The sequence below is a fragment of the Podarcis filfolensis genome (assembly GCF_964270895.1).
Source record: "Podarcis filfolensis genome assembly, chromosome: 2".
Lineage (NCBI taxonomy): Eukaryota > Metazoa > Chordata > Lepidosauria > Squamata > Lacertidae > Podarcis > Podarcis filfolensis.
Window position 1 is genome coordinate 71,868,062 of NC_139605.1, and position 10,892 is coordinate 71,878,953.

Sequence of the window (10,892 nt, forward strand, 5' to 3'; positions counted from 1 at the left end):
AGCAGCAAATCATGGGATTGTGGAGTTGGAAGGGACCCTTAGGATCATCTAGCTCAACCCCCTGCAATTTCAGGAATATGCAGCTGTGCCATACCGGGATCGAACCTGCAACCTTGGCATTATCAGCGCCATGCTCGATAACGTCTAACCAGCTGAGCTATGCGCTGACAAATATGTTGCCAGTGTTTGAGATGTCTCCTCATGGCTCGTTTTCAGATTAAATTCCCGTCGGGAAGTGCTTCTGTTTTCCTCCGGAAGCTGTTTCTGGCAAGGGCATCTTTTAAGTGTAAAAAGTTACAAATGACTACAATTGTAAAAGTTACAAATGACTACAATTGTAGTCATTTGTAACTTTTTTACACTTAAAAAAATAAACCAGAGTGTCTTCTTTTTTTTTTAACTTTTCTTTTTCTTTTTCTTTTTTTATAAGATATTTATTAAAGTTTTTAGAAATACAAAAAGAACAATAAAAAAACAAAAAAAACCTCATTTTAAACAATAAAAGATAAAATACAAAAAAGAAAAAAGAAAAATCCAAAAGAAAGAACAGAGAATTGAAATCCGTTAAGCAAAAAAGAAAAGTCAATAAAAAATACAACAAATCTTCCCATTACTTATCTTTCATTAGCTTATTTCCCTGACCTCCTCGCACCTCCCTTTTTTGTATTCTAAGTCAATTATCCATTTCAGCAAATCCTTTCCCTCTTTTCAAATTTTTGTCCTGTAAATTTATCTTGAAATTAATATAATTTTACTTTCCCTCCTTTCACCAATTAACAGTCTATTTTTCCTAAATCTTTGTAGCATATCCGCTAAAATCACATAAATTCATTCCAACATCATTCTAACATTCATTAATTTTGCAATGTTTCTGTAAATAGTCTTTGAATTTCTTCCAATCTTCCTCCACCGACTCTTCTCCCTGGTCTCGGATTCTGCCAGTCATTTCCGCCAGTTCCATATAGTCCATCACCTTCATCTGCCATTCTTCCAGGGTGGGTAGATCTTGTGTCTTCCAATACTTTGCGATGAGAATTCTTGCTGCTGTTGTTGCATACATAAAGAAAGTTCTATCCTTCTTTGGCACCAATTGGCCGACCATGCCCAGGAGAAAGGCCTCTGGTTTCTTCAGAAAGGTATATTTAAATACCTTTTTCATTTCGTTATAAATCATCTCCCATAAACCAGAGTGTCTTCTGTTCACAGGGGATACGTAAGAAATCATTGAGCTGATTTTCACAATCCTATTTGAGGCCAACGGAATGAATAGCTTCTTAGCAACATTGGGATTATTGGTTTCTTTGCTGAGAGCATTAAGTAGCCTGGAGATAGTCCGATGAAAACGACAAAGGGAAAGTCAGGACAAAAATGAGTATGTCACAGTCTTGCATAAGCTCATCTCTTCTTTTGTAACTAGTTGAAAAGGTGATGACCCTGTTAAAGCTAAACAAGTGTGTGCTGAGCTTGCAGGTTTCGGTTTAAATGCTGCTTAACTGCCGAATTTATAGTAAATCAGAAAACCAGTGCTGCTGACCTAAGCACCCTGGAATTACACTAAAGATTGCAATGGAATTTGCTTTTAAGTGTTAAGGCATAAGGCAATATACACATTCACTTACCAGGCCTGTGGTTTGATATGTGTGTGAAAGCCCACATTTTCAGGGGTATCTGAGTAAGGAGATGCTGAATAACAACTCTGGGATGCAGGCCTGCCGTTTGCATTTAGAACTACAGCCTCCCTGGCCATTGTAGCTAACATCCATTTCTTCAAGATGACTGACTCATGCATATAAGCCCTGGCATTTCAAATAAACTATCTGAAAACTCCATTAAGAACGTAAGACAAGCCCTTCTGGCACAGGCCAAAGGCACAACATCTTGATTTCACAGTGACCAACCAGATGCCTATTGGAAGCCCACAAGCAGAGCTGGCACCATTCTCCTCACCTGTGATTCATAGCAACTGGTATTCAGAAGCATACTGTCTCTGGCATAACCACCCACGCTGAGTCTGTCAGCTATAGACTGAGCAATCTCCTTTTCCATTATTCTCTTACTTTCATCTCCTTGTTTAAATAAGGGCTAACTGAGGCTGCCTTGCTGCCTGTGTGAAGCTCATCTTAATTGACCCAGTAGGTCTCCCTGCCACTCATAGCCACCTAGATCAGGGTCAACAACCTTTTTAAGCTGTGGGCCGGTCCACCGTCCCTCAGACCATGTGGTGGGCCAGACTATATTTTGAAAAAAATAATAATGAGTGAATTCCTGTGCCCCACAAATAACCCAGAGATGCATTTTAAATAAAAGCACACATTCTACTCGTGTAAAAACCACTCTGATTCCCAGACCGTCCGCAGGCCAGATTGGGAAGGCGATAGGGCTGCATCCAGCCCACGGGCCTTATGTTGCCTACCCCTGGCCTAGATTAAACATCCTAAATATGAAATGTTGTACCCTGAGTCCAGTAGTGGATGGCATGGTGAAGGGCCACTGCTCACCTGACAGTGAGTTGTGGCGCTGTTGCTTACCAGGAGGGTTGGTGGGGAGATTGGCATGGTACACACACCCTAACTGGAGCACCAAACTGGCTCTACCGGTTGCTGCACACCAGTCTTGCTGATTCCTCACCCCGTTACCTCCCAGTAAGCAGCAGCCACACAGCTGACCGGAGGTCTGGTGAATGGCTGCACTCCACCATGCTGTTCCCTACTGGCCTATTCCTTTGCACCTCTAAACCATCTCAAGAGCCAGTATATAACCTGTTCAACAGTTTATTTTGATCTCAGACACAAATCATCAAATGAATATAATGAAACAGCAGCAATTTCCTTGTTTATTTTTCTGGCAATAAAAAGTGAGGTTTTGCTACAAGGTAGAGTGGATGGGGATGTTCGCCTTCCTTTCCAGGAGCATGGGATGAGGCAAAAGTTGGGAGATGGATTTACAACTGCTGCTGCTTGTAGTAGCTGTCAGAACCAGAGGCTACTACAGGTTCAAGGAGACTTCTCTGTATGCCCCCCACATGAAAGATGGTAACGTGACCATACACATGTTTTCTTACATAGTAATTGAGTGCATACAAGTCTAACCCAACATCAGTATTAATAAAGCAAATCTAAACCCATAGGCTTTGTTTGCCTGCACCAACCTTTAAGAAGGGCTTTGTTCTTTAGAGCAAAGGAACAGCTCATTCTGAGCTGTCCAAATCAAGTTGGAAGGCAGGAGTGGAGAAACAAGAATCTACAATGAGAATCATTTGCCATGGAGAATTCAACCCAGCAATTGCCTGAACACCTTAAAAATAAGATTGTTTACATACACTAACTTGAGATGAAATCCAATGAGCTGTCACAACTAGCAAATTAGCTTACTGAATGTTTCACACAATGAAATACAGTGGTACCTCAGGTTAAGTACTTAATTCGTTCCGGAGGTCTGTTCTTAACCTGAAACTGTTCTTAACCTGAAGCACCACTTTAGCTAATGGGGCCTCCTGCTGCTGCCGCTCTGCCAGAGCACGATTTCTGTTCTCATCCTGAAGCAAAGTTCTTAACCCAAGGTACTATTTCTGGGTTAACGGAGTCTGTAACCTGAAGCGTCTGTAACCTGAAGCATATGTAACCCGAGGTACCACTGTAGTTGCAGTGAACGGCAGCATATCACAAAAGGTTTGTTCACAGTTACTAGATCTATCCTGTAAGTGGCACTACAGGACTAGGTTTTTACAGCAACTCAAAATGACAGATGAAAATTATTTTGCTTTTATTGAAAGCCTGTATCATATATATAGAATGTTACTAGGGAATTGGTTGAGTTTTCTGGTAATAAACTTTGGGGATACTTTGTTTCCTTTGTTTGCAGTCATGAAAGATTAGAAGTGGCACAATGCACTAATGGATTTCCCCCCAGTGAATAGCATTGCTAAATATTGTAGCTCAGTTCCACTTTGAGTTTAGCAGTTTGGATGTTCAGGCCAATAAAAGTTTAGTTCCCATTCAGCATTTGAACTGATTCTGTTTTGGTTCATGTTACAAAATAGACGTATGATTCATATTACAGTGTTGATTTCTATATTTCTACTTTTATGGAGCTATTGTTTCTCTTAGATATGTAATATAGATAACAAGAAAAAGATGAATAGTAAATGGGTATGTATGTATTATAAATTGCATATATAAAACACTAGCAGCCTTGTACCTGGTGTTGTTTGGGAATTCTAAGACCAAAAAATCAATGCAGTTTTGGAATCAGTGGTAAAGATCAGTGTAGTTTTGAAAGGTTTGATCCACCATCTTGATTCAAAATGGAGTCCAATTGCACCCAAGCATAGATGGATTCTTGCTCCTTGATTTCAGGAACCATAATGCAAAATTATTATTCTATTTATTTACTTATTTAGTTGCTTTTTTCAGGAAGGTGAACCCAAAGTGACTTACAAAAACAAAACAAATTTGCTTGTGATCTGTTCTGAGGTGTCCAAATGCATATTAAATGGACAAACAGCTTTCCAAAATATGTAGTAGATGCAGGAAAATAATAAAAAGAGGAAGGCACGCCTAAAAAACAGTTCTGAAGCACATATCACAAATCCTGCCTTTTATGCTATGTCAGACCATTGGTTAGGATCTGAATCAATTTACAAGGAAAAGGATTTAGACTTAGGAAGTACTTCCCGACAGTATGAGGTGTTTGATTATGAAACACACTGCCTCAAAAGGTGGTGGTCTGCCCTATGTTAGAGGTTTTTAATCAGAAGCAGGATGGTCACATATTAGGTAGCCGTGGGTTTCCTGCCTTGTTAGGGGCTAGACCCTTGAGACCCCTTCCAACACTATGATTCTATTATGCCACTGTCTTCCATGAGGCTTACTTCTAGGTAAACTAAGGAGCCATATGATTACAGCCCCAGTGATGAAAATGATAGGAAAATTGAGAGAATTCATTTAAAAGAAATTCTCAGGGGGTTCATTGCTAAGAAATGGACAATCTGCAGCTACTGCCTACTACTGCCTGAATGCTTATGCTTATGGAAAATTTCAAAGACAAGCTGATTTTGCCCCGTGGGCTGCTCACTCATTGTCACTGTAGGATGAGATTTTAAAACACACATAGAGATTGTCAGCCCAGCAGCGGAGACACATTTCAAAATGGCTTTGAGGAACTGCAAGTGAAGATAAGTCTTCAACTTCTTGGGGGAATGACTAAGGTCTTTGAGAAAGCTCAAGGAAAACTACAAATTGCTACAGTTTCCAGGGAGTGGGGGGGGGGGGGTTGGTTTGCTTCAGCAAAAGCAATAAAGAGTCCCATAACACCTTAAAGACTCCATCAAATTTATAATGGTAGAAACTTTCACGGGTAAGAGAGGCAGGGAAGGAGAGGAATTCCCGCCGTGCATTGCATGCAGCCCATAATTTACTTTCTGAAACCTTCATGCTAATGTCTCAGCAGACACCAAACAAGTAGCAAAAAAATAAGTTGGTTTTAAAACTGCATGTTTATAATCTGTTATAGCCCAGTGCCCAGGAGATGGGCATGCACATAGCAGTTCATAGGAGTGGGCAATGGCTCCCAATACTAGTTAAAGAACACAAATGATACCTTAGTGATGGAGGAGAAATCTAATTCAGTTCACATTTAAAGGTGAATCCATCAAACTTGAGCTTGAAAAAATATGCAGACCGAAACACAGCTATCCTTCAAAATTCACACTTCAGGCATGTGAGATCTATTTGCCTTTTTACTAGAACTTTAAGTCTACTAACCAGAACTAGTTGCAAATTAATGATTTATGGCAGGCGTAGGCAAACTTGGCCTTCCAGATGTTTTGGGACTACAGTTCCCATCATCCCTGACCACTGGTCCTGTTAGCTGGGGGTCATGGGAGTTGTAGTCCCAAAACATCTGGAGGGCCGATTTTGCCTATGCCTGACTTATGGGGACTTGGAGGGCAGTGTGGGACCTGGCACCTCTGAGATAATATGTTCTCAGTACACTAGTACCTCAGGTTACAGACGCTTCAGGTTACAGACGCTTCAGGTTACAGACTCCACTAACCCAGAAATAGTACCTCGGGTTAAGAACTTTGCTTCAGGATGAGAACAGAAATTGCGTGGCGGTGGTGCAGTGGCGGCGGGAGGCCCCATTAGCTAAAGTACCTCCGGTTAAGAACAGTTTCAGGTTAAGAACGGCCCTCCAGAGAAAATATAAAGATTTCTGAAAGAAAAAAAGGTGCAGAAGATCCCGACAGATAAAAAAGAACAGTTGAATACCCCAATAGAAGCAGAAGAAATAAAAGAAGCAATAAAAGATTTAAAAAGGGGAAAAGCTCCAGGTCCAGACAGATTCACCGCAAGTTACTACAAAGAAATGAAATCTACGTTGATGATACCATTGAAAGAAGTAATGAACAACATTTTAAGAGAAAGAGACATACCAGAAACATGGAAAGAAGCATATATTACATTAATTCCAAAACAGGATTCAGATCTAACCCAAGTAAAAAACTACAGGCCGATCTCATTATTAAACACAGACTATAAAATTTTCGCAGGAATTCTTGCGAAAAGAATGAAAAATATATTGCTAGAAATCATTCACAGGGATCAAGCGGGTTTCTTACCAGGCAGGCAGATGAAGGACAATATAAGAAATATAATAAATATAGTGGAATATCTGTCTGTCAGGAATGAGAAACAAGCCATAATGATGTTTGTGGATGCAGAGAAGGCCTTTGACAATATAACATGGGACTTTATGTTAAAAAATTTGGAACATATGGAGGTTGGTAAAGAATTCTTTAATAGAATAAAGGCAATTTATACAGAACAAAAAGCAAAATTGATTATAAATAATGTAGCCACAGAAGAAATAAAGATAGCAAAAGGAACAAGACAAGGATGTCCACTCTCCCCATTATTATTCATAATGGTGTTAGAAGTTCTTTTGAATTCGATAAGACAAAATAGGAAAAATAAAAGGAGTAACAATTGGCCAAAATGAATATAAAGTTAAAGCATTTGCAGATGATTTGGTAATAACGATAGAAGAACCAATGAACACAGCAAAAGAAGTATTGGAAGAAATTGAACAATTTGGAAGAGTGGCAGGTTTTAGATTAAATAAGAAGAAAACGAAAATGATTGCGAAGAATATGGATCAAAGTGTAATTGAAGTAATGCAACAACAAACAGAGATAGAGGTGGTCAGAAAGGTGAAATATTTAGGAATATGGGTAACCCCCCAAAATATAGATTTATACAAGAACAATTACGAACCAGTGTGGAATGGAATAAGAAAGGACCTAGAGGTGTGGGGAAGAATGAAGTTGTCATTTTGGGGTAGGATATCTACAATTAAGATGAACGTGCTCCCAAAGATGTTATTTCTATTCCAGACTATCCCTATAATTAAGGGAAACAAGATTTTCAAAGAATGGCAAAGAGCAATTTCAAGATATATTTGGCAGGGCAAAAAGCCGAGAATTCAGTTTAAGTTATTAACAGATGCGAAAGAAAGAGGAGGCTTTGCCCTGCCAGACTTGAAATTATATTATGAGGCATCTTGCCTTTGCTGGTTGAAAGACTGGATAAAATTAGAAAACAAGGAACTGTTAGATTTAGAGGGGTTTGATAACAGATTCGGGTGGCACGCGTATTTATGGTATGAGAAAAAGAAAATCCATAAAGGTTTTGAGAGCCACATCTTCAGAGGTCCTTTGATTGAAGTATGGGATAGGTACAAAAACCTATTAAAACCCAAAGTACCACACTGGTTATCTCCGCTAGAAGTCATGAGTGTAAAGAAAATTAATATGAGAGGCAATTGGATCATATATGGTCAACTGCTATTTAAAGAAGGGGGTAAATGGAAAATGAAACCATATGAACAAGTTAAACAATATGTATATGATTGGTTGCATTATTTTCAAATAAATGAAATGTTTAGGAAAGATATCAAAGATGGCGGTTATGCTGATAAAGATTCAAAATTTCAGACTGAAATAATAAATAATGATTACAAAATTCTATCCAAAATGTACAAGCTGTTGTTAGAATGGAATCTGAAAGATGAGGAAGTTAAGTCAGTAATGATACACTGGGCCAGAGATGTTGGATATAATATACAATTTGAGGATTGGGAAAAACTATGGAAAGAAAATCTAAAATTTACAGCATGTATGACGTTAAAAGAGAATGTTATGAAAATGTTTTATAGATGGTATACAACACCGGTGAAATTAGCAAAAATGTATAAGACATGTAATAAGTGTTGGAAATGTAAAGATAAAGAAGGCTCTTTTTATCATATGTGGTGGGAATGTAAGAAAGTGAAAGGCTTCTGGGAAAGGATATACAATGAATTGAAGAAGATTCTAAAATATACATTTGCAAAGAAACTTGAAGCCTTTCTGTTAGGAATACTAGGAAATGAGATAAAGAGAAAGGACTGTAAATTTTTCCAGTATGCAGTGACTGCAGCAAGAGTGTTACTGGCTCAGAAATGGAAACAACAGGAAATACCGACAGTGGAAGAATGGAGAATGAAGCTGTTAGACTATGCTGAGTTGGATAAATTGACTGGGAAAATTAGATATCTAAGAGACCAAAAGTTCATCAAGGACTGGAGGAATTTGTGGAATATCTGGAAAGTATAAGTGAGGGACAGATAACGCTAGAGGGGTTTTAAAAAGCACTGTGAAAAACTAAGAAGTATTGTCTAAAGAGAAAGGAAATTAAGGGTATAAATAATGACAATATAAATTACGAAATGCGTATTTAAAATAATGACTATGGATGATTTATGGAGAAGCTGAAGGAAGTCCAGAAAAGAAGCAATTTGTGAAAATTGGATGTGAAAAATTTTATGTATGTTTTGTTTTGTTGTAAATTAATAAAAAAATTTATGCAAAAAAAAAAAAAACGGCCCTCCAGAACGAATTAAGTTCTTAACCCGAGGTACCACTGTACCAGAACTAAGCCTGTTGCTCTTTCACAGAGAACTCCATTACTGGTTTTCTCCCAAACTTTCTTAATTTTATCAATTTAATTTAAAAGGCTTGTCATGGTGGCAGAAACCCTTTATATTGTTGCTATTGTTAAAACAAGAGGGAAGTGGAAACTCTTGTGGAGCTGCTACAAATCATGGAGATACATACTTGCACAACTACCTTTTGCTGGCTACAAGTGTAAATGCACAAATTTACTATTCTAGATTATGAGGATGTATTCACAGCTCTGTTTACTGTGCACTCACTGTGTTTCTAATGCTGGGTCTTTAATCCATGTTCACACAACCTTATCCAAAATGCATATGTATCCTCTACTTTTTATTAAGATTCTACCATTTGATGTGTTTCTCAAACCAGGTTCACACTGACTGAAGTCTGTAAACTGTTCCTAATTTGTCTTTAGCCAAGGTGTGAACACCATTGCAAATATATCATCACCCTGTCAACGCCCCATGGCAGGTGCATAAACAGAAATGAATCTGACACTAATGAAGTCATGTTGATATAACCAGCTGGTGGGGGGGGGGGGAGGTGGGCGGACGGGCAGGCAGGCTGTGAAACAGATTGAAAAAAACAACTTCACTCTGCTCTTAAAGTAGTAATGTGCACACACCCTGAATGAATCTGTTTACCATTAAGAGTTCCAGAGCAAGCAACACGAGACAATTCTGTGATATCAGAAAATGCCGTCCCTGACGTCTTATGAGTCAGATGTGAATAACACTCTGATGAAAGAGACCCACAAAATATTTCCAGCTCTGGGAAGCTGTGTGTCTCACAGAAGGACGCTCATAAGACTTGCTCAGAAACAACAAATAATTCATACAGCAACTGACAGAGGGAAGAGTGTCAAGGCTATCAAAAGACATTGTGACTAGCTGGATTTCATTAGGACCTCATTGAGATGAATGGCATCTAGCCGTGGGACTGTTCAAAGCCACAAAGAAATCACATCCAGAAAACAAACTGCTGGTAGCTATGGCTTTTATTTTTATTTTTATCTTTCGTTAATGTAAGAGAGAACAAAATCAATGCAAATTTGGCGTGTGTGTGTGTGTGTGTGTGTGTGTGAGAGAGAGAGAGAGAGAGAGAGAGTTCTGTGACAGTCATTTGGCAAAGAAAGGCAAGCAATATTCCTTTTGTTCCCAGTCTTATCAAAATCATTGTGCTTTATTCTGGTTCTGCACTTATAGCTCTTACAAAAATTAGAACAATCACTCAGTAGGGCACCCTACTCAGGATAATTCACTGTAGATAAATTAGACTTTAACAGACTTTATACTTAGTATTGCACACAAGGCACTGAATCAAATCAAGCTGCATGTTGTATTGCTGATGAACGATGACAATGCAGTACACAATCACAGCAGTGGCGATGATTGCAAAGCCATGTCAACACAAAATTCCATTAAATACATAATGAAACATTGAAAAATAAAGAAAGATCTCTCTTATGCCCCCAAATAGGCCATCTCCCTTATGGCAAATCACATTCTGTTAAATAAATGGATTATTGCTTCAGCTGATACGAAGTTAGCTCCTCGCTTCCTAATAAAACCTTTTTTATAACATTTAAGAATAGCTCTACTTTAGAGACTAGGAGGAACTTTGGTCTTTGTACAACTCAATCAAACAATTCCTTTCTGATATATTAATATAAAAGCATGATGAATGGCAGATACTGGTGGCATAATGGATCTATCTTGCTTTTAAGAGGAATAATAGAAAGCTGACTAGCCAGGCTGCTACTGGAATGGTTTGAAAACAGAATAGTAAAAGACCTCCAGAATTTGCTATCCATGTACTCTCTTGGATAAAAATCACAGTGGAAAAATAGAAACTTCTCACATAAGCAAAATTGTTTGGAATTTTCATGAGTTCTGGT